Below are 25916 nucleotides of genomic sequence, written 5' to 3' on the forward strand. Positions count from 1 at the left end.
CTAGTCAGTTTTATTTTACCTTCTGGACATTTGAGGACTGCTGCTCTGATTTCTGCTGCCAGATATTTGCTATAACTAAATACTGAGGGTGAAGAGAGAGGGAAATTGAGGGGCATACAAAGACACATTTAAAAAATAAAGTTTAAATGTGAATAATTTGTACTAACATTCTTATTATTTGTACATATTAAAAGAAGAATATATTCAGAAGAGTTTTCATATTTAAGAACACTGTTTCCAGAAACATATTATTATGGAGTATATCATGGGTATGCCTGTCAAATAAATACTTGTTCAGGGGAAATGTGACATAGATTAAGCCAATCAGAGTTCCTCCCTGGGAACAATATGCAGATATTGAAGGTCAATAGCCTTGGGCTACAGAGCTTAGAGAACAGATATTTGGGACTGACAAGAGCCATCTTTTTTTCCTGTCTACAGAATAGAACTGGATAGGAATAGGCAGAAATGGATGAGTATTGCCTTACACAATTTGGGCTGGTATAAAACAATACTATAGACCAGGTGGTTTGTCTGAGAAAATTATTTCTCACAAAATTTATTTCTCACATCTTTGGAGGTGGGCAAGTGCATAATCAAGGTGTCTGCAGTGTCTAGTGAGAAGGCGCCCACTTCCTGGTTCATGAACAGCCATCGTTTCACTGTCGTCACGTGGTCAAAGGGATAAGAAGACTTTCTTGGGCCTCTTTTACAAGGACATGTATCCTATTCATGAGGGCTCTGCCTTTATGATCTAATCACCCCCAGAGACCCCTCCTCCAAATACCTTTACATTGGGGATTAGGTCTCAACATATGGATATTGAGGGGATATAAAATTCAGCCCATGCAGATATGGAGAGAAAGATGGCCCTGGAGGGAATAAATATGAGACCCTGATTTCAGTAGTCAGCCTTTTCTTTGATCCCTTGAATTAACAAGAACTGTGAAGAGTCTGAGGTTTTATCTTACTTGTAAGCTAAAAATTTGGCCTGCTAGTTTAACGAATGATAAGTAGAAGACATGAAACTCTTGGTTCAGAGACAAAGAATTTTACTATACACCCGCCATAATAGTAGCCATACTTGTGCTACAAGCATTTACTTGTGCCCATTCTTCAAGTACTAATTCTCACATGATAATGTAAAGAGCATCAAGTGACACCTATATACACAGTGAGTTGCATTATATAAAAGAAATCCTGAGCTTTGGGAACTCAGATCTTTTATAATGGGCAATATTCAGGCTTGTCCTTTGTTCCAGAATGAGACACTAGCTGTTCACTATATACGTTCCTGAAAAGGTCAGCGTAAAGGCAATGATTATCACTGCTCATAAGACATGCAGAGAACTAGGAAGAACTGTCTCCAACCAGAGCTACCGGTGTATCTTTTTCAGTTCCATGAATTAATACATTTCCCTTCAGCTAGCTGCAGTGTGTTTATGTCACTTCAATCAAGAATCCTAACTAACATACAATTTGGCAGTAGGGGTCCCTACTTTGGGTGGTTCCTCTCATTCTGTCATGAAAACAGAATGATACGAGTTTATTGTAGAAGATTTTGTAGGGTAAAGGTATAAGAAAATCAATCCCTTTTAAATTACTTGTGGGAGATTAGGTGGATCTAAGTTTGGGATCTGTCTTCATTTTGCAGCAGCTGAGTAGACTCCTCACATTCCTTTTTTTTTTTTTTCATGGAGTGACAAAACAAAGCACATATTTTGGGTTATAGAAAATATTTTTTCAAAATTTTTTTATGTTTTTAATTTATTTTTTGAGAGACAGAGACAGTGCGAACAGGGGAGGGTCAGAGTAAGAGGGAGATACAGAATCCAAAGCAGGCTCCAGGCTCTGAGTTAGCCATCAGCACAGAGACTGACATGGGGCTTGAACCCACGAACCATGAGATCATGACCTGAGCCGAAGCCGGACGCTTAACCAACTGAGCCACCCAGGCACCCCAGAAAATATTTTAAAAGGTATCAGCTGTTCTCAGTTAACTTAGCATCTTATAGACAGAAAATTATTAAACTGGTAATGGTGTCAGCTAGCATCCTCTGCCCTCATCTTCCAATTGATCTCCCTTCTTTCTTATGAATTCATACCCATAAGACCTTGCTCCAGGTTAACTGCTAAATAATACAATTAATATATCATTTGTATAATGGTTTAAGAGAAAGATCCTGCTAGAGGAAGTGATTATACTATAATAAGAAATTCTGTAAGAAGGCAAAGCCTTTAGGAAATAATCAAAAGAAGCACTAATGGTAGAACTTGAGACATCATAAAAGATGTTGAAGTTAGGAAAAATTGCTAAACGACATCCAAAGTGTACCATTTCAGGTGCTGGTTTTAAGGCCACCAGAAATGGTTTTCCTTCTAGGGGAAAGAGGTCTTACTTCTGACCCTGGTGACTAGACTATGGACTCTTTAAGTCTCTTTAACACAGTGTCCGGCACAAAGAAAATAGTCAATAAGCACTGTTTAATGAGTGGAAATAAGCCTCTATAGGCAAGCATACTGAAATAAAGTGGTGGTCAGCTCATCAGCTCATGGGTTACTCATCCAACTTCTCAGGAAGCTGAGCAAATCCACATAGGCAACAATTCACAAATAATCTAAATAATCATGCTTGAATTGCTGTTCATACAAGTCATTATCTAAGGGAAAACTTTGGCTAAATAATTTGTTTAAGGGAGATTTTTCTTGCTCCCAACAGGATTTCTTAGCAACAAACACAAGTCCCTTTCCCTTCATTTGTGTGTTCATGTTGTATCTGCAGGAGGGGGAGAAGATGGAGGCCTCTGTGACTTATGCCCTGTAAAGGCAGCTGTTTTCTCCATCAGCGGCTGGTGGCAGACTTCTCCATATCCACTTGCCGTGGAAGGGCGAGCAGCTGGAATGTCAAACCCAGACTTAGTCTGAGAAAATAAACTCCCATCCAAGGACAGATGTGAGGTTTCTAGTCCTTAACTGCCCTGGACATTTCACCCTGTGTTTGCCTTGTGTTTAGAAACGTAGAAGAATGTATGCCAAACTGTTGCTTGTTGTGGGCATTTCTTTCCCTACTCTTCCCCACTGAGATTAAGTCTAGCGGGTCAAAAAGAGCAAGCTATGTGCAAATTCAGGATTAGTCTATAAAGTCATTGGGGGTAAGTCATAAAAAATCATGATTTTATTTATATTGTGGATAAGAGTCAGGTTTCTCATTGTTGGAAAAAGAAATTACAAATGGGGTGAGGATGGAATGAATCCTGTGGTAGTGGGTTGGAGCTGGAGGTATCAGTCTGAATTCATAATTTTACATACAGAAATAGATACACATATATTTAGATATAGATGGGCATATAATTTTTTCTAGCTATGTCTGATGAGAGGTCCTAGCAACAAAAGAAATAAAATACACACACACACACACACACACACACACACACACACACACACACCTCTAATGCTCATATTTTGGTTTCTAAATATCATTCTTCACTGAAAGGAACACAGTTCTTGAAGAAATATTTGATTCTAGGCTTGTGGCATGGAAAGTACATGAGCCTGGAACATTGTATTGTGTCAAAAAAAGAATCAATGCTCAAAGAATGCTGGAGAAATGTCAGGAGAACCAAGGATCCAGCTTGCAGGGGCACCCACTGGCCAGATATGAGACAATTGGAGCATCATAAGACAGAGAGTGAAAGGAACTGAGAGCAAAGAGAAAGACAAAAAAATTAAAGCAAATGAGGCAAAATTTTAACATTTGGGAAATGTGGTTAAAGGTATATGAGAATTTTTGGTATAATTTTTGCAATTCTTCTATGTCTGTAATTATTCCAAAATAAAAAGGTAAAATTAAACATATAAAAATGGTTGTAGGGGGAGATAAATAAAAAAAGATCAGCAAAATATTGATCATTTAATATTAGTTACTGGGAAGTCATTGTAGTATTTTCTCTATGCTATGTGGGACTGAACCCTTGCCATAATAAAAAGCGAAAAAAATAAAAAATAAAAGAACACCCACGTGATCTTAGTTTAAGAATGATACCTCGTGTTTCTAGCCTCAGGGTACCATGAAATCCAGGCCGTTATGCACGACCCTTGGCAGTAACATGAACCAGCCTCCTCTCCTCTGCTCGAGTCCTCCTATTTTCATTGTAGTCCACCCTACTTACTACCAACCAATCTTTTACTCATTTCCCATGTCAAGAGGAGAAACTCAGAGCTTCCATTTCTAAGGTCTCCTGGTCCTTTATAATTAGGTCTTGACCTACTTTTGCAACCTCATCTTCCAAATTCCTGACATGAATATTCTTCTTCATTAAATACTGTTTTCCTTACTCTGTCACAAGGGCTCTTTGGCTCTCCTTATCTCTCTATTTGGCATGTCTGAAAATATTCCCATAATCCTCTTTCTTTGTTTTGTTTTAAATCTCTACTATCATTAGGATAACTGATGGGGATGACAGGGTTTGAGGTTGTTTCAAAGGAACAGGCTATGATAATTCTGGGCCAGAACTGGCTGTTTCTTTTGTAGTATTCTACAAAAACAGGCTCTTTGAAGCTGCTGGAGTTCTAGGTAAGAGATAGGCTAGGTTTGCTGAAAGCTGTGTTTATTTTCTCATCACAACTTTTTTTAGAATCTAGGTCATGTCTTGCTCTATAGTGAGTCCGCAAGGAGGTTTCACTAAGTCCAAAACATCCTATCTGTTCTTCCCCTATTTCATCTTTTTCTCAACATTTGTCTGTTACTCGCAACTCTTTTCCATGATTCTTAGAGATATTATTTCATTGGTTATATTGGACACTGTTAGCTTGTAAATTTTGGGAGGGCATCCTGTGTCTCCTTATCTGACATTCTGTGATGCATTCTTTCTACCTTTGGCAATGATCTAAATGAGAGAAGTTTACAATTGACACTGAACTGTTAGAGTGATTTTCATACATCTCGGAGTAAATTCGTGTACATATAGGGGTTCAAATATTTACTGATGATCTGCAGAAACCATCATTTATATACAGATGTTCCAATTACATTGCCCTACCAAAAGAAAATGTGGAGACTGTTAAAGCAGTTAAATGAAGGGAAACAGGAAGAACCTTAAATGGAGGCTCGCTTACTCATCTCTCTTCATATTTTTGACAACTCTTGAAGATATAAATTCCCGAATATCATGCTCTTTTCAGGGTCACAACATTTTCTTTCTATGCTAATTTCAAATACCTTTATATTTTATCTTTTAACAGCTTCCTGGAAGTTTGCTAAACTCTAACAATCATTTGTTTGGGATCCTTAGGGAGCATTTATCCTAAGAATAGGTGATCTTTCTTGGCCCATTTTGGCTTCTGATGCTATATCATCTTTGAAGGCCCTAGTAATAATGACCAGCATTTATATATGCTTGCCATGTGCAATACTCTATTCTTAATGCTTTACCTCAATTAAGGCATTGAAGCACATTTAAAGTTTTTAGTCTTTCATTTGACTAGGCTCTGAGATAAATCTTCTCAGAAATATTTTGGGCAGTCCCACAACAATCTTTTGCCAGAAATTTTAGCACAAGCTAGAATTGGAAATATAAATGAGCCAAGTCCGTGGTTTGGTATGGCAGCCATTGGCGATTAAAAAAAGAAAAAAATTAAAGAAATGCTATTTCTATTATAAAAACAATATTTTCTAAAGTTCCAAAGAGAAAAACAATTATGACACTCCCAACATATTTTGGTGGTTGGAAAGCAGAAAATGGCTTTTAAAAATTGGGCAAAATACATCGTGCAACCATATTACCAGTGGCTTTAAATGGAAAGAATGACAGGCCAACCTGGGTACAAGGCTAGCATTTCATCTCAAAACCTTTTTCAGTTATGTGGTCTCAAAACAGCTCCAGGAAAAGCATGCTGAGAACACGGTCTAATACTAAATAAATACTACACATTTTATGGGTTCGGATCTAGGGCCCAGGAAACACAGGATTAAGCAATGGCAGAAGTCTTGCATGCTGGGACTTCTAGAGTCGCACACTCTGAGCATGTCAGTCCATAGTTCCCAGTGCCCGGGACTAAAAGATGTGATCAACAGCATGCGCAGGCATCTGTGAACTGCTTTCGCGTGGCCTTTCTGCGTCTTATGTTACTCAGTTGGTGAGGCCTTTGGCTTCTTTTCCTCCCTTGACCTCTAAGACCTGACATCATCCTTCCTCCTTTCTAACAGCTTCTGACCTACCTGAGCCACTACCTCCATATTCCTAAGAGTTAGGTTTGAGGGTTTGTCTGTGTGATTAACATGCATACAAGTTGCAGTTGCACGCATGTATGGAAACGTTCATTCGTCATTTCTCCTATCCCCACTATGCAAATGACTTTCAAACATTATTCCAACGGCAGATTCTCTCATGAGCTTTACACCTTTATGGCTAATAAAAGTTAGGCCTTTTCTTCTGGATTTTATGCCTTCTAAATTATAATTAACAGTGGGTGCCATTTCTTTGATCACGAACCAAGAATTATTCTGAACACTTTATTTCTCCTCTCATTACTGTTTTTATTTCATTGATGGATATTTTGGCTACAAGTTCATATTTACTTTTGAGAAGGTTATATGGAAGAAATATGAACGTTTACTTCAAACTGATTTATTCTTTCCACACATTACTTTTGACATTAAAACTCTATATACTACTGTTGATCACAGAAATTGAAAATGAAAATTAAGTCATTTGCCTGTTTTCAGTAGTATGAATTCTGTGAGCCCTGGTGACAGCCCAGCTGTTGCTGTCCCTCAGAGAGCGGGGGCTTTGGAAGTGGTCAAATATAAAGGAGATGTTTCTTCTCCAGAAGTCTGGGAGCAAAGGAAGCCACGTGTAGAAAACTGGATCTTCCTAGAAATGGGGGTTACAGTTCTATGGAAAAATGAGATTTTCAAATCTCTGGCTGCTCCAGAAATCATTAGGATGGGATGGAACTTGCTGGGCGTGTGTATGTCCTTGAAGGTGTGAGTAGAGGCAGGAGTCTCACCAGGCTTCTCTCTACTGATCGTGACAAAAATTCTGTCCTAGAACTGAGGGGACTTACTCAATTTGGCAAGTTGTCTGCTTCCTGCAGGTGGCCAGTTGTCTCTGATTTTCAAGCTCCTTCACAGTGGCAGAGAGCTGGTCTCATTTTCTAGTTCCTGTCATCTCTCACCCAGACAGGCAAAGCCCTCCCTAGCTCCATTCAGTATACCGCATCCCTTCATTTCCCCTTCCACCCAATAAAGCATCCTCAGCCTTGTTTAGCAAAACTGTTTCCTGACCAGTCTTCTTGTCCTCAGCTTCCTATGTTTTCCAAATCATTTCATGTGGCAGAGACAGGTTAATCTCCTTTCTTCATTCCAGTTCGCACCCCCATGTTCTTTAGAGGCCCCAATAAGACAGACCACAAATTCTTAGTCTGGCATCATTTGTGACCTTCTCTGAACCAATCTTCAGATTTTAACACACTTATGTCTCACCTTTATTTCAGCCATACCAGTGAACGCATCGCTCCTAGATATGCAAAATACCTTCTGTTCTACTCATACTTACTTCAGGTGCTATTGGGATGAAAGATGCTTATGAAAAACATCTAGTCTGTCCTGCTATACTGAACTCTTAAACGGGGGATGCTCTTGAACTTCATACCCCATGGAGTGAAGGGGAAGCTCATTTGCTCAAAAAGCCTTTAGGATAACCATCTTTGTACAATCATTTGGGCCTTCCACCTCTGTTCCTAGGGAGAGCGGAAATGTATTTAAACTGCATGCTTACTCTTTGCCATTGTAACTAACCTGTCCTAAGGTCAAACTTAGATAATCTATAGCCTCAAATTCCCAAAGTTGTACTCATCCCAAGTAGGGAAACAGCTCTTTCCTTCAGATTGGACTTTCTGCCACGAAGACTCAGAGATAGTTAAACAGTTGGTAACTTTTACTCAGGTATTAAAATATCTCATTCGTACTTGTGTTTTTAAATGGTTTATAGGTCATTTTGATTCAGACCCAATGACTACTGGATATCCTTCTAAGCATGAGATATTTCTGTTTTCTGTGCCTGTTTCCAGAGCTGGTAGGCATATAGATACCTAGTCAGCCCCATCCCGAACTCTGGCTGTTCAGCACAGGGTTCATCACTGTTTGTCTTCCCTATCTAGACTTCCATCCAAATATGCTTCCAGAAACAGTTATTCCCCTTAAATTGCAATGTAGATACAGGGACCAAATGAGAAGGACACATCCTGTAACATTTGCTATGTTGAGCTTCTCCCTTCTATGTTTCATGATGATGATGTCTATGACCAAGATTTGATAGATGTTTAGGGCAAAATCATGCAACCATTATTTTTATTCAAAAAAACAGACATCCCAGGCATGTCTAGACTTATAAAGGCTTTGTGTGTAGAGGTCTGCTAGATTTAGGGTAAGGGGACCAAGTTGCTTTCACCTCCAGTCCCACAAAAATGTCTCTTAACACATCCCAAGAGTACTGTGTAGACATTAGGAATTGTAGGCAAGGCTGCAATTTCACAGGATATCAGAACTGAAAGGAATAATAAAATTTACCTTACTATGTTTGATATTATTCACCTGCATATTTTGATTATTATGATAAATAATTTCAGAGACAGAAAACTGAAGTTTAGAATACCAACTCCTGGAAATGTATCAACTTTTACATCCATTCTCTCCTTTGAGCCTAATTGGTCTATGATGATTTGAGATGGGGAAAGTAAGAGATTTGGGGAAATTTTCCTGTGGTAACAGCTTTAGTGAGTGTTAGAGCTCAGATTTGGGTCTGTTCTCTTTTTCAGTAGGTCCTTGAAAGCCCTTACCCCAGGACTGACTGTCTGGGTACTATGAAAGCCCAGTTCTGTTGCCTCAAGCCAAGATAAACTGAGGTGTTACACCCTCTGAATACCCTATGGGATCCAAAGGAGTCTAGGACCCTGCCTGAGCTCACAGCCTTGCTTGGCTTCTCCCTGCAGTGCTAATAAGTGGCGGGGCTGGGACTCCCATACTGGTCATCTCCCTTCAAGTCCTGGGCTCTTTCCACCAAAGAAGTCAGACACATCTGTTATTTCAAACTTCTAACATACCTAAAGAGTGACACAAATGTAAATGTATGCAGCACTTTCCAAGTCTCTCCTGACACCTTTCTGGTCTCCTCATCTAAAAATGTTTGTTTGGTTAAGCTGCCAAATCCCAGTTATACACTGGCAGGTTATGAGCTGTTTATTCTATCATAAATTCATGCCTCATTTACTAAACTCCTATATATCATCAGTATTATTTGGAGCATCCTAGAAAGACTTTTGCTTGATGTTGCTTTTTGCACATAACAAGTTTTTTCCCTCAGAACATCTTTACTTGGATCAGGCAGCAGGTGGTAGAGGTGTGAACTCTGAGGGACAGGAAGCCCTACATAGGCTCTGTAGCAAAGTTACAAGGAAGCTAAGAATTGTTTTAAGCTCCTCTAGATGTTTCTCTTATCAGTTATCATTCCACTTCTCACATTCCCCAGTCAGACATGCTGCTAATTTCTCTTCAGATCAATACAAAACTATGAATGACTGGTAGCAGTTTTACATGTATTTCTCCTAAATGTCAAGGACTCCAGACATTTGGGTTCAAATTCTCAACCCACCATTTACTAAGTAACTGTCCTTAAGATCCAATCACCTTGATTCTGGAAGGGAGATAGTGCCTACCTGACAAAGGGGTGAGAATTAAATTCTTAGCAGATATAAATTCTAATGGGCTTAGGACAGGACTTGGCACAAGATCAAATGTTAGATCCATCCACCTCATCCTTGATTTTCCCCTGCCCCAGAAATATCTGCAGAGTAATCATAATCTTAAACAGCAGAAGGAAAGCGCAAATGGTTGTGTTTCAATAGCCACTTATTAGCCAAGGGAGATGTGGGAATTTTCAAAGTCACAGGACATACATTTTTGTTTCCTACACAGGTGAGACCGGTCAAGGTGTGACTGTTACTGCCGAACCACGTGACCTGTGCCTGTGCCTCAGTGGTGGATTGGTTTATGCTCACTTGAGTCTCTGATGGTAAGAAGAAACAGAACCAGGCCAACCTCTCTCCTCAGGTCCTCATAGCAACAGAAGGATCACCCAAGACCCCAAGCTTCAGATAACTAAGAAAAGATCAATGTTAGGCATACTTCCTGGTATATGTTGCATCTCTCAATGACCACATAAAATACGTGAAGGCCTCTCTTTCCCAGGCAAAGATTGTGAGCAGGAACAGAAGCAGGCAATCAGATCTCACAGTGAGTCACAGGGCATTTAACTTGTTTCTGCTTTTGATTTTTATGAACTTGAGGGAAAAGGGAGTTTTACTCTTTTCATCTGTTCCATTACAATAACTGCTCTGTTAACACACTTTTAAAAGTTCCATTTGAAGTCTGGGGCACTTCCTGGATGATGAGGATCCAGATATAATATGCTTGGTTTTCTAAAATAAACCCCAAACAGGATTGGTAGTTCCGTAACGAGGTGATGCTTTGGCAGGTAAATAGGATGGGATTGGAAGCAGGCATCCCATCACAGATAGTTTCTTATGCTTTGAATCCTACCTGAATTCTATAAACTGTAAACCACAGGGGGTGGGGAGGGGGTGACTGAACATAAATTCAAGTCAATGTTCAGAATCAACCGACAAAGAGAATAGAAGCAACTTCAATAAAGTACAGTGGTGAATTTGCAGTACTTGGAAATTACTTGTTAGGTTTAATTTCAGAAAACAGACATCCTCTCTTAGTTGTTTATTTACAATTTGGAGGTGAAGAGGTGAGAGAGGGTGAGAGAGAAAAAGTTAGAGAGGCAAGTGACCTGAAATTACTCAAACACTTTCTCCTCCCCTAAGAAAAAGACAACAAGGAGCAACAAGAGTTTCCTCTCCCACCTGTAGGCAAAATGGATATCATCCCTTAGAGATCTAGAAAAACAATCCAATGAAGGTATAGAAACATCTTCAAAATGTTCACTGGTGGGTCTAATCTAGGTTTCTCTTGTGAACTGATCTCACCAATCTCCTCATACACAGCTTTATGTTCTTCATAGTGACGGCCAAAGAAATGTGGGAGTAAGTGAGAATTATTCTCTTAGAAGAAAACGGAGTCTCAGACCAAGGCTGCTATGCATATGGGCATTTGTTATATAGATATTTATTAACAAGTAAATAAAACTGTTCCAGAGGCTTTCTAATCATAAAACAAGACGGAACTCTGACTAATGCATAAAAGGTTCATTTGAGAAAGACGAACCAAATTACTGAGTCATTGTCAGGCATCCAGAAATTCTAAGCCAGAGGCTATACTCAGTGCAATGTAGGGGCAGGTCAGTCCTCTAGAGAGGTCTACAGGCCTCCCTAGATTGTCAGGCTCTCTTCAGGCCAGGCTCTGGAAGCTTTCTCAAACATTTTAGCCAATCCATATAGCTTTCATCTCACCAAGGAGAAGCCCAGTCTAACATTCATCATTTTATCAAAGAGATAATAACTACTATGTTAAACAAATCTTACAAATAAATAACAAGATGCAAACATGTCAATAGAAAATAAGCAAAACTTACAAAAAAGGAAACGTGTAGAGAAAATCAGGAAGTTAGGAAGTATACAAAAAGGTTTAGCCTAACTTTTACCTGTGGAGGCAAATTAAAATAAGGTACTGTTCTGATCTATTAAATGGGCAAATAACATTGTGTATACTTTGGAATAAGAAACTGAACTTACTAATATACAACAACTATGAAAATTATGAATTTTATCAGTGTGTACCTAAGTATGGCATACATTTTTGACAAAATAATTCCACTTCCAAAAATTTACCTTCAGAAAATAAAGATATATCAAAACCCAGCTGATGGATTTATTATAGTCTTACTTATAATACTGAGATTGAAAAAGAACTGAATGTCCAGTAAGAGGTGATGATAAATAATTACAGTAGAGTTTTACAGTTAAATTAATTACATCATGTCAAAGAAAAGTCCGGAAGACCTTTGTAAACTTGGGACACAAGACAAGCAATATGAGAAAAAAAACTGACTGACTATACAACAAGTAAACATTCTGTACATAAAGATAGTAAAATAAACACCATTTATTCGTAGGTATAAGTATGTATGGGCACATTAATGGCAATATTAATGGTGATACAGATATACGGCAGAGCAAAGGAGTACTAAGAACATATATGAAGACACACTGTGCTTTCTGGAAAGACAATCTCTGGACTGTCTTCAGCTCTCCTATCAAGCTAAGTTTTGTTCTTCAGGAAAAAAACGAACTTAAAAACTCACTGGAAAATCAATCAATCAAACACATCAAATCAAATCAAATTTGAAAAATGTTCTTACCACAAAAAAGAAATGGTAATTATTTGACAGGATGGAAATGTTACCTACTGCTCTGGCAGTAATCACTTGGCAACATGTAAATGTATGAAATCAACACCTTTTCCACTGTAAACTTACACAATGGTGTCTGCTAATTATACCTCAGTAAAGCTGAAAAAAACAAAAGCAACAAAAGCAGTCCTTATTGCATATGCTGTCATAAACCCGTAGGACAAGTCAAAGGGTTTATATCACCCAGCTGTCTGTTTGCCATTAACTACATGACCCACATGGGTAATTCCCAGCTCTTAGTCAAAATTGAGGTTTATTTTGGTGAATGCCTTATGACAAATTACTGAAATGTAATTAAAAAAGGATTTTTTTCTGAAAAGAACTTACTCTAGAGGCTGACTGGGAGAGTGAACCCATTACTAAAGGAAGTTGCAATACCCGAAGATTAAAGCAAATTAAAATCAAAGAAAAAATTGATGGAGAAAACCAAATTCATAGTCAAGAAAATCAGGCGGAGTCTAGAGAGAGGTGTGAGCTTCTATACCTTTGCCCTTCTCTTTACTAAATGCCTGATTGTGAACAAATTATTTAGTCTCTGTGGTCCTAAGTTTTCTCAGCTAGAGGCAAAGGTGTGACCCCATGTTGAGTTAGCTGAGCGAGGCAAATACCCTCTTCTACTATCCATGGAGAGATGAATATAATCGTGTATTTTTTTAAACATGTTTTTTTAATGAAAAATTTCAGCCATACAGAAAACTACAGAGAATATAATATAATGGATGTCCACAGACCCACTCCTTAGATTTAATAGAACATTTAGCCTCTGCTTCTATTTTCCAAATTTTGAAGTAGTTCAAACAGACCAAGAAAGACCCAAGTGGCCTTCCTCATGTTAACAATGCACCCTGCGAAGACCTCCAGTTCTCTCACATGTAAGAAAGGGTTGAACATGGGGCGCCTGGAAGGCTCAATCAGTTAAGCATCTGACTTCGGCTTAGGTCATGATCTCACGGTTTGTGGGTTCAAGCCCGCATTGGGCTCTGTGCTGAGAGCTATCTCAGAGCCTGCAGCCTGTCTTTGGATTCTGTGTCTCCTTCTCTCTCTGACCCTCCCCTGCTCTCACTGTCTCTCATAAATAAATAACTAAATAAATAAATAAATAAATAAGAGAAAGAAAGGGTTGAACAACATCTCTGAACTCCACTGTGCTCCACCACTGATTTTGCTATTGTGGGCAAATTGATATCTCCAAAGCCTTAGTTTCCCAGTTATGAAATGGGAGTAATAATTATCTATTTCATAGGGCTGTTAAAAGAATGAGTTTGTAAAATGTTTAGAAGAACACTTGGCACATAGTAACCAGTCAGACTGTTTGGTATTACTATTAGCATTGTCATTTTTCTTATTATTAAATACTTCATATTTTTGTTGAATTGAGTCCCACATCATCCTTTCAAATATGACTTCAAAACCATTTTTAAAACCTATTTATTATTTTCATTTATTTTTTTTAAGAATAGCCTTACTCATGTAAAGGAAAGATGAAGAGGAACATGATGTTGCTTAAAGTCTTTGAGCATTGAACTATGTCTCCAGATTTGGATCTAAAACCAGGCTGTTAGAAGACAGAGAAGAAGAGGGAAGACAGAGATCTGGGAAAAGAAGTGGGCTCTTGTTTAGAAGATACTAAAATAAGAGGGTAGTTTAGACAGCTCCATCAGACAAATTCTTGGTACTGTGAAATAATGACTGGAGGACCATCTTCAGCAGAATTAAGTGCCTCCAGCATCAACACAGCCATTTGAAGAGAAGCCGCACATCCCACTCAGAGAGCTGATTGTCAAGTTATAACTCATGTGAAGTTTATGAATGATTTTGATGTAGACTGTTTCTATTGCATAATAAAACCAATTGAGATCTCACTCTCAGATTGGTGAAGACATCCCAGATGTAAAGGCCAAAAGGAAGGGCTGTTCTAATGATGCTTTGCCCTGAAGCAATTATTTCTTTCCCACAGCCCACCCAGTGTGATATTATTCATTTTTGTTTTCTTTAGATGAGGCTTTTTTTCTCAAAGAAGGCATGGGAACTTTCTCTATCACTATTTCTGGATGCGGCTTTCGGTTATTTGGAGAGGAGGAGGGAAGAGATGGAGACCTGAATGGCACAGGACTGAGCACGTATGACTTTGATGCAACTTTACGCGTCTCCTCTGAGGAGAGCTACCCTCTTTGCAAACTACGGATAACTCTGACTCCACAAAATGTCAGTGACGTCTTTAATGGAACTCTGGTGAGAAAAAAACAATCCGTGCACAGGTCATCATAAACACTTCAGTGCATTCTCTGGATTCTAGGGATTTAATGTAACCTTGTGCCTCTGCTTCTATTTTTCAAATTTTGTAGTTTAAACAGACCAAGAAATATAGGGAAAATACCAACAAATAGCTTTGTAATAAAATATGTAAAGTTTCTGGAACAATGGCTGGACCATAGAGAAACACTAAGAGTTATTCCCCACACCAAACTTCAACATTTAAATATTTTGCCATAAGTCTCAGGTTTTTTTATTTTAAAGAAGTCAAAATACCAGACACTTGAGGTCCCATGTTCACTCCTCTTCGATACCTTTCCCTCTTCCCTCCCTCACTCGTTCCCTACCTTGCCTCACTTCCTTGCTTCCTCATTTTCTCACTCAGTCTTTGCACAGAAAACCACGACTCTGAATTTTGTGTTAATTACTCCAATCTTTACACTTTTGCATCCGATATTCTGGATTGCTGTATTCCCAAGCAATATTTAGTGTAGTGTTTCTTATTATGTGTGTGTATTGTATAATTTGCCTTTTTACTTGATATGTTTTTGAGATCTGTTTGTATTGATGTATAACTTTGGTTCATTTGTTTTAACTGCTATATAGTAGTCACTACATAAGTAATTTATTTTCTACTCTTTGGTGATCACTGAGGTTGTTCCTAGTTGTTTTATTATAAATATTTTCTTTAAGTTTTTAAAAACATTTTGTTCATTTTTGCGAGACAGAGAAAGACAGAACACAAACAGGGGAGGGGCAGAGAGAGAGGGACACACAGAATTGGAAGCAGGTTCCAGGCTCCAAGCTGTCAGCACAAAGCCCAACATGGGGCTCAAATTCATAAACTGTGAAATCATGACCTGAGCCAAAGTCAAACACTTAACCAACTGAGCCACCCTGGCGCCCCATAAATATTTTCAATAACTCCTTGTATGCATGTGCAAGGGTTTATTTAAGGCAATGGCTTAATACACACATGTACCCACGCGCATACATTTATGCACATACATCATTTATTCTATTTTATTCTACTCCATCCCATTCTTGTCCATTCCTGTGTGATCTATCCTATTCTAAAAAAAGCAAATGTGGGTTGGGTTGTGACTTACCATGTTGATTTCCTAGTTTAATAATTAACTTAAACTCACAGTTTGAATGATGCCATTATAGGTTTTACACTTGAAGATAGAATTTCTCAGTCATAGAGTATATGAGTATTCAACTTGACTAGTATGAGTTCCCCAGGAATGGGGGGTGGGAGGACACTGCTGATCAAGCAAAGCTACGTTTCTTAGTCCTATTTCAGTGAGGAAAAACACTACCATAGCAGAGTCTTAATAACACCTCAAAACAGGGAAATCAGAAGATGGCATTTATGTGGTTTTAGGACCTTGGGTAGGTGATTTTAAGGTATACCTTGCATATCAGGGAACTAGTTTGGATTGGGCAGTTTATGACATAATAGCTTTCCTTTTTTTAAATAGTTTATTGTCAAATTGGTTTCCATACAACACCCAGTGCTCTTCCCCGCAAGTGCCCTCCTCCATCACCACCACCTCTTTTCCCCCCTTCCCCTTCCCCTTCAACCCTCAGTTCATTTTCAGTATTCAATAGTCTCTCAAGTTTTGCGTCCTTCTCTCTCCCCAACTCTCTTTCCCCCTTCCCTTCCCCATGGCCCTCTATTAGGTTTCTCCTGTTCTGTTAGACCTATGAGTGCAAACATATGGTTTCTGTCCTTCTCTGCCTGACTCATTTTGCTTAGCATGACACCCTCAAGGTCCATCCACTTTGCTACAAATGGCCAGATTTCATTCTTCCTCATTGCCATATAGTACTCCATTGTTTATATATACCACATCTTCTTGATCCACTCATCAGGTGATGGACATTTAAGCTCTTTCCATGTTTTGGCTAATGTTGACAGTGCTGCTATGAACAATGGGGTACATGTGCCCCTATGTGTCAGCACGTCTGTATCCCTTGGGTAAATCCCTAGCAGTGCTGTTGCTGGGTCATAGGGGAGTTTTACTGATAGTTTTTTTGAGGAACCTCCACATTGTCTTCCAGAGGGGCCGCACCAGTTTACATTCGACATAATAGCTTTCAACTGATAGGTACCATGACGCATGACTCCTGAAGCAGTTTAAAGGGAAAGCTATTAGTTTTAATAAGTAACTTATTATTGTAGCCTCATAGTATTATCTTCCAGAGGAAGATATTTCCCTGAAGCAAGTAGCTGAGTATTGCTTAACAAAGAGAAAAGTATGCCTGATCTCAGACTTGTCTAATATAGGGACAGAAAAGAATGTTTGGTGCCACTATTGCATAATACTAAAAGAGACAATTACATTGGATTTGGTTCTCACTACACAATACCAAATATTCTCCAAGTTGGTTGTGTCAACCCACACTCCTTCTACCATAATTATATGAGAGCCCATCATTCCACATCCTCAAAATTTAGTCTTATCTGATTTTTGCTGAATGTTGCCAATAAATATGAATATCTTATCATTTTTATTCTAAATTTCCTTGACTACTACTAGCAAGATTTAACATCTTTCTACGTGACTGGTAGCCATTTGGATTTCTTCTTTGTGAAGAGCCGATTCATGTTCTTCGTCAATTTTTCTATTGTTTGTGTAGATTTTTCTCACTGTACTGTTCCTATATATACTCTGGATAATAATATTTTGAGCTATATCATCAATAATCATTTAAAATATCTTCTCCAAGTCTATGTGCTTTGTAATTTATCCTAATATTTGATGTCTTTTGTTAAACAGACTTTTAATTTTTTAAATGTTTATTTATTTTTGAGAAAGAGATACAGAACACAAGCAGGGGAGTGGCAGAGAGAGAGGGAGACCCATATCTGAAGCAGACTCCAGGCTCTGAGCTGTCAGCACAGAGCCCAATGTGGGGCTCAACCTCAGGAACCGTGAAATCATGACCTGAGCTGAAGTCAGACACTTAACTGACTGAGCCACCCAGGCATCTCTTGTTAAGTGGAGTTTAAAAATTAAATGTAGGAAAATTAATAATTTTTATACTTTGTGCTTCTGGTTTATTCTTCAAAAAAGTCAAAATATTTTAGTTTATTACTGTTTAGTTAAAAAAACTTCATATCTTCATTGCATATGTATATCTGTAAGCTGTCTTGAATTGATTTTTCTGTGTAGTAAGATAATTTTTTATTCAAGTATCATCATAATAGTACTTTTCTTGTAAAAAAAAATTCCAAAACCAGTGGACTAGAACAGAGAGTATTATTTCCATATCATGGATCTTTGAATTGATTGTGGTTTGGCTAATCTCAGTTGGGCTCAGCTAGGTTTGGTTCCAGACTGTGAGTTCAGGTCGTGTGCTTCTCACGCATGTTACGTAATTCTGGACCAGGAGGCTACCCAGAGTGATGGCAATAATGAAAGGGACCAAGCCCAACCTGACTAGAACAGTTCAAGTCTCTAATCATGTGACATCTGCTAACATTCTAATAGCCACACCAAGGCACATGGCCAAGCTCAGAATCAGTGAGAAACTGGCAAAGTCTCATGACAGTGGGTGTGGGTCCAGGGAAGGGTCAAACAGGAACAGTAACGAAATCTACCATAGACCACCCTCTTGGTTATAATTACATTTCTCACACACACACACAGTTTATTCAGCCCTTCCCTATTACACCCCAAAAGACTTTTCCAATCAGGGCATCAAGCTCTAAATCTAGGACCTTATGATCTGTGCCACATTTGGATGCAACCCTAGCACTTAAAAGACAACTTGTCTGCCTCCCACTCACTCAACATACAATGATGAGACAGGCGAACTGCAACAAACCCTCCCATTCAAAACAAGTAACAAGAAGAGACACAGCTGCCGCCATTAGCTAGCTGCCCATAGTAATTTTGAATCACATTGAGCAAATGTTGCCAGCTCCCTTTTCCTGGGTGGTTTTAAGCAGCTTATAGCTCAGTGCTCCCTATCCCTTATGACAATTTTAGTCCTTTCTACCTGATAGGAGATTAATTCCTACTATGACTACTTGTTTTCATACTCATAGCCCTGCATATCTGTGGTTTCAGCCTTATTCACAGCTTCAGGTATCAGTTCTGTTCCTTGTCCACAGGCATTTCTGACCCCACCTCTATTGTTTTTGTTTGATACTTTTTATACCACTGCTTCATGTTTGGACAGGAGGGGAAACAGTAAGTTTCAAATTCACTAAGGAAAATTTGGTCAGAGGTTCATAACATTTGGTTTTTATAGAAAAATTCTAGCATTTATTTATTTTTTATTCAAATGCCTTCCTTAATGCGGAAAACTACCTAACTTGTCTGAATATTGTTTGGGGGAATTTTTTTTTAAGGGAAAAGGGAAACAAAAACAAATAGCAAATAAGTAGAGCAGTAAGTTCATAGTTGGCAGTACAAGTGATCCGGTAACTTGTGTATTTAAAATTTGTCTCAAAGACGTTGAGTTCTATTCACAGGTGCACTCCAGGAGACCCTATTATCTCTGGAGACTGCCAACTGAAGCATTAAAATGATAAATATAGGGGCACCTGGGTGGCTCAGTAGGTTGAGCATCCAACTTCAGCTCAAGTCATGATCTCACAGCTTGTGAGTTCGAGCCCCGTGGTGGGCTAAGTGCTGACAGTTCAGAGACTGGAGCCTGCTTTGGATTCCGTGTCTCATTCATTCTCTCTTTCTGTGCCGCGCCCCACCCCCGTCACATTCTCTCAAAAATGAATAAATGTTAAAAAAATTTTAATAAAATAAATATAATAATATAGTATTTACTGCTTTTCCTTAATTGCATGTCTCTGAAGGAATTGGGACACTGCATGGGAAGGATCTCTGTTCATTCTTCAAGCATATAGACAGAATGGCTTCACTTCGTTCCCTGTCCTTTCCAAGAATTCTTTGTGAAGCTGCACGCCCTCCTGCTTGGTCTCTGATGTTCTAGTCCCATTAGCTAGGGAAGTGTGTCAGGGGCGAGATGGAGCAGACACATACTCCCTGCATCTTATTGTTCCCTGCGCTAACTTTTCGGTCCGAAATGAACCAGATATCTTTCCCTCGAATCACTGTTCGACATGGGTAAAAAACCAAAAAACCAACCAACAAAAAGCACTGTCCCAAGTAGGCCAGTAACTTGAATTTAATGTATGTGTCAGCTTTTGGCTACATCAGGGATCTCCACCCCATAAATGTTCTGTTCTAATTCTTTCTCCCCTTTTCACTGCTGTCCTCCCACATTTTTTTTAACCTTTGATCACTTGATTGTCTACAAATTGCAGAGAAAAACCATTATCTCTCCCCTGAACTGTTGCAAAATCCCCATTAAGTATTCTGTCTACCTAAACTCTTACCCTGTCAGTTTATTTTCTCAAAAGAAACAAAAATAATTTTCTTATCAACAGTTTTAAAAGCAAAGTGAGGGATGCCTGGGGGGCTCAGTCAGTTAAATGTCTGACTTCGGCTCAGGTCATGAACTTGCATTTTATGATTTCGAGCCTCACTCGGGCTCTGTGCTGACAGCTCAGAGCCTGGAGCCTGCTTCGGATTCTACGACTCCATGTCTCTCGCCCTCCCCTGCTCATGCTCTGTCTCTGTCTCTCAAAAAATAAATAAATGTTTAAAAAATTTAAAAAAAAGCAAAGTCATACATCCAAAGGATTAAAAATAAAATAATATCAAAAAATGCACAATTAGAGCCAATATTTTCCACCCACACAGAACAACTCTGTAAGAATATTTTCTATTTTTAAAGCTCATATTGGTTATCTCAGTGATTCTAAATATAGTACTTCACAGGAAAATAAAATTATCAATTAAGCATTATCCCTCTACTATTGACCTTCTTGCTCTGACTGATGAGGGTTTAGCCAGCTTCTTGTCTCATCTCCTCTCATCCTCATTACATTACTGACCTTAGTTCCATCACTGACCACCTCTGCTACTTCAAACAGTATTCTTTTTTTTGTTTTTTAACTTTGTTTATTTGAGAGATAGAGTGTGTGAGGGATCTAGTGGGGGAAGGACAGAGGGAGGGGGAGACTCCCAAGCAGGCTCCACACCATTAGCACAGAGCCCAATGCAGGACTCTAACTCATGAACTGTGAGATCATGACTTGAGCCAAAATCAAGAATCAGATGCTTAACCAACTGAGCCATCCAGGTGCTCCCAAATAGTATTCTTAAATACTCATTTCCTTATCTGCTCACCACAAGGCAGAACTATCCAAGAGAACTTCTTATAATAGAAATGTTCCTATCTATTCTGTTCAGTATGGTAGCCAACTACCCACAGTGAAAACTGAGTACTTGAAATCTGGCAGCAAGTGCAACTGAGGAACAACGGAATTTAAAACTGTGTCATGCTAAGCGAATAAGTCAGGCAGAGAAGGATAGATACCATATGTTTGCACTCACAGGTCTAACAGGAGAAACCTACCAGAGGACCATAGGGAGAGGAAGGGGGAAAGGGAGCTGGGGAGAGTGAGGGACACAAATGTCCTATATGTCCAGATGTCCTATACAGGGATTTTTGATTTGAGAAATGAAACTACAGACCCAGTGATAATCATGTGGGGCAGAATTTCATAACTAATGTCTTTTCAAGTTACATAATTCATTAACTATTTTTAAAATTTTTATTTTAGAGCGAGGGGCAAGCAGGGGAGAGAGGAGGAGTGAGAGAATCTCACAACCCTGTGATCCCACAACCTGGTGATCATGACCTGAGCCAAAATCAAGAGTTGGACACTCAACTGAATGAGGCACTCAGGTGCCCCAATCATTCATTAACTATTTTGAACATCAGAATTCTATTTGCTTTTCTATCTTTAACCAATGCTTTAATCATAATATTCAAAACCATCAAAGGCTAGCATGCTGAGGAAAGCGACAAACAATTTCAGTTGTGACCAAGTCACAAAGCCTCCATCCTGATTGCCGGTGATCACTGCCGATACTCAATATACATTCAGGATTTTTGAAGCTTTAATGGTGAAAGAAAAAAATGCTACAATAATTATTTACCTATTGATTTAAAAACTGAAAAAAGATGCCAGTGTTAAAATTGCAGGTCTTTTGGACTATCTTTCCAGACTAACTCCCTCCCTCCCTTTCTTTCATTTAAATCCAAGTTAGTTAACATATAGTATAATAATGGTCCCAGGAGTAGAATTTAGTGATTCATCACCCAGTGCTCATCGCAACAAGTGCCCTCCTTAATGCTCACCATCCATTTAGCCCAACCTCCTACCCACCCCCCTCCAGCAACCCTCAGTTTGTTCTCTGAATTTAACAGTCTCTTATGGTTTGCCTCCCTCTCTCATTTTATCTTATTTTTTCTTCCCTTCCCCTATGTTCACCTATTTTGTTTCTTAAATTCCACAAATGAAATCATATGATATTTTTCTTTCTCTGACTGACTTATTTCATTTAGCATAATATATACTCGTTCCATCCAAATTGTTGCAAAAGGTAAGATTTCATTCTTTTTGATCACTGAGTAATATTCTAGTGTATATATCTACCACATCTTCTTTATTCTTTCATCATTGATGGACACTTGTGGTCTTTCCATAATTTGGCTATTGTTGATAATGCTGCATAAAAACTAGGTGCATGTGCCACTTCGATTCAACATTTTTGTATCTTTTGGATAAATACCTAGCAGTGCAATTGCTAGGTCATAGGGTAGCTCTATCTTTAATTTTTTTTGAGGAACCTCCATACTGTTTTCCAGAGTGGCCGCAGCATTCCCACCATCAGCACAAGAGGGTTCCCATTTCTCCACATCCTTGCCAATATGTGTTGTTTCCTAAGTTGTTAATTTTTGCCACTCTGACAGGTGTGAGGTGGGATCTCGTTGCAACTTTGATTGGTATTTCCCTGATGATGAAAACCTCTGGGGCTTTCTGAATCACACGTGGGAGCTACCATAATCATGATCTTCTGTGATTAATTTAAAAAGCTGATTCCTTCATTCATTAAATATAAATGACACTATAGAGGACACACTTCTGAATGATAAGATGGATGCAAACATCAGTCTAGTAGGCACCAGTAACTAAATCATATGCCTTCAAGGACTAGAATCATTTTGATCCAGAGTCACAATAACTCCCTCCTTATCTCTGTTTCTATGTATGCATGAATCCTGGAGTTTAACTGCCCACTGGCAGCTGGTATGAGATATAAAATTTCAAATATTACTAGCTGCTGTTAGACTGCTATTTTGCCTTATGTAAACACCCTAGAGGTTCAGGGACTGTTTCAAGTAATGTTAGCATGTCTCCTACATGTTTCGGTAACCATTCCATTTTCATATAGCCTCCCCTGTCATCAAGAGATATCACAACAGCAGGTCTGACTGAACATTTATTTGAGCAGCCAGCAGATTATTCCACCTTCCTCTCTTAGATTCCTGTTTTCTCTAGCCTTTATTCTGCACATGGAACCATATAGTTCAGATTTATCTAAACTGAATTACCCTGAGTAACTAATTTCTTTGTTCCTGAGTGTCCTCAAGCAGTGGTGCTGTGACAAACCAAATCCTGCTAGGGTGATAATAGATAATAGCATCTGATTGTGCTGCTCCTAAAGCACTATATGTCTGGTAACAAATTTCACTCGTAAAGCAGGCAAGAGAGAGAGCTCCTGCTCCGCAGAAAGAGGGAGGCAATTAAATGGGTCCTAGGGAAGAAAACTAGTAAAGGATAAACACTTGACTCTGCTTCCTCTCTCCTTCTAGGGCCCTTCTCTGTTTCTCTCCCCCTCTCTCTCCACTCCTTTCCTCTGTCTCTTTCATAAATTCATCTTCTCCTTGATAGATCTGAGAAATTCCCAGAGAAAAGCTAATATTTCTCTTGTGGATATTAAGAATCTTATAGATAAGTGATGGTGATAGGATATAATCCTTGAGCATTGTAATGGGTTGAATGGTATCCTCTGGCCCCCCAAATTCATATCCACTTGGAACCTTAAATGTGACCTTAATTGGAAATCGTCTTTAAAGATATAATTAATTAAAGATGAGATTATACTGGATTCTGGTATCCTTTATAATAAAAGGATATGACCTAGAAACATACAAAGAGAAGGTCATAAAAAGTCAGAGGCAGAGATTAGAGTGATGCAGCTACAAGAAACACCAAGGATTTTCAAGAGCCACTAGAAGCTAGGAAGAAGCAAAAATATATTCTTCCCTAGAGCCTGCAGAGGAAGCATGGCACTGACCACCCTTTGATTTCATACTTCTAGTCTCCAGTTTTTATTAAAGAATACATTTCTGTTATCTTACCTGTATATTCATTTGTTATGTCAACCCTAGGAAACTAACACAATCACCTAACTCCTCTGGAGTTCTGGACCCTGCTGTCATCCAACTTTCCACCTGCCTCTGTAACTACCCTTCACTCTCTTCTACCATCCTTTTTGTCTACCCACAGCTTAATTTATGGAATTCCCCCAAATTCCGTCCTTGGCCATTTTCTCATTTTATATTGCCTTGGCATCTTATTAAATTTCATGGTTTTAATTATCTCCCTGGCCATAACCCACAAACATAAAGCTCCGGTCCTACTTTTCTCTTGAGATTTACTTTTAGTATCCTACTGGATATAAAAAACTGATAACAAAAAGCCATGTTTGAAACTGAACTCATTTTCTAAGCCCCCTTCTCAGACTTTCTCCTCTTTCATCTCTCCTCCTACTCCTTCCTCATCCATTATTCCCTATTTATTTTCATGCCCCATATGTGATCCAATGGCAAAAGCCAGAACTCTTGAGTCATCTAAGAAGTCCCATGTCCCATCCCCAACAGCTAGTGTGTTGGCAATTCATTTCCCTCAGTTAACTATTTTTATAGATCAGATCCAAACTGACTTTTAGTCTCATCTACGTGGGGTAGCTTTCTGTTGACTTCATTGCCCTCCAAACCATCCCACAGTACTGCAGTTACCATAGCTCTAACATCCAACTATGATAGCATCACTCCTCTCCTTAGAATCCTTCTGGGGTTCTCAATTGCCAAAAAGTATAGTCTCCTTAGAATGGCTTGACTATCTTCACGTCCCGTTATTTCTCCAAGCTTCCAACATGGACTTCCATCACAGTGAACAACTCGCCATTCTCTGAAGTATGTGCCACACTTTCAACATTACCATGCCTCTGTCCATTCTTTTCTCTTTGAAATACCCTTCCTCCTTACTGTATTTATTTGGCTCACAGAGAGACTCTTAATATTTCCCCCAAGGCTTCTGAGTCTCCAGTATGTTTTAGACACCCCTCTGCTGGGACACCATTGCTCCTTACAGAAGTACTTACATCACTTACTATTGGTAGTTTTCACCGAGAAGCCTCACTAGACAATAAAGTCCATGAGACAGGGATAGAGCTCAATTTATAGCCAATAACTATTTTGGAAATCATGAGAAATAAAGCACATACATTTAAAAATTTAACAAATATACAGTATACATGTCTGTGTCAATGGATTTTTTTAAATGTAATGATTTTAAAGGCAGCAGTTATCATCAAAGTTGTTGTGTTTAGGATAAATACGGAGAAGAGATAAGACTTGAAGAAGGCTTTAAAGAAACAGTAAGACTGGGATAATTAGTTTGTGATATAGTGGACAAAATAATAAGAACAAACTTGGCATTGGGATTCAATAAATGAATGGGTTTAACAGCAATCTGGCAGATAATTTTGTTACCTTGACTCCAGTGATGTTGACTGGCTCAAGTGAAGTGCCAAGCTGGTATGGCCGAATGCAGTTGCTGAGATCATGAATGGAGGTCTTGTCCCAGGAGTACTTCTGGTTACAGAAGAAGTCTAAAAAAATAAACAAAAGGAAACCATCTTGCCAGTGTCCCGGACAATGTTCAGATGAGTTAGGCTCCCAGCTCATGATTTCAAATGAAACAGGCAGATGTATGGGACACTCAAGCTCTTCCTTAGTATGTTAAATTGCTTCCTCCATGAACCATGGGAAATCAAAGCCAATTAGTATCAGTTGAGAAAGGCACTTGGGAAGTTTCTCTTATAGTTTAACTCGGGTCTCCAAATAGAAGTACTGAAAGTTTGTGCTCCAATTTCTATACTTTATTTTCTAAGTAAGCCTCAAAAGGAGCAAAATTTCAATATCTTTGGATAAAACTGACCAAAACATGCAGTTGTTTGCCACTGCTTCTTTTGTAAAAAAAAAAAAAAAAAAAAA

General features: G+C 38.8%; 1 long non-coding RNA gene across 1 annotated transcript in view; it reads right to left on the minus strand.

The window, feature by feature from the left end:
- The window catches only part of LOC115300701, a 30655-nt gene extending 5146 nt beyond the window's left edge, over nt 1–25509 (minus strand). Inside the window, exon 1 of the long non-coding RNA XR_003912789.1 lies at nt 25413–25509. This is a non-coding gene — a long non-coding RNA (uncharacterized LOC115300701). The remainder of the gene's footprint in view (nt 1–25412) is intronic.
- Nucleotides 25510–25916: the final 407 nt, after the last annotated feature.

The sequence above is a fragment of the Suricata suricatta genome, chromosome 9, assembly GCF_006229205.1.
Source record: "Suricata suricatta isolate VVHF042 chromosome 9, meerkat_22Aug2017_6uvM2_HiC, whole genome shotgun sequence".
In the NCBI taxonomy this organism is placed as follows: domain Eukaryota; kingdom Metazoa; phylum Chordata; class Mammalia; order Carnivora; family Herpestidae; genus Suricata; species Suricata suricatta.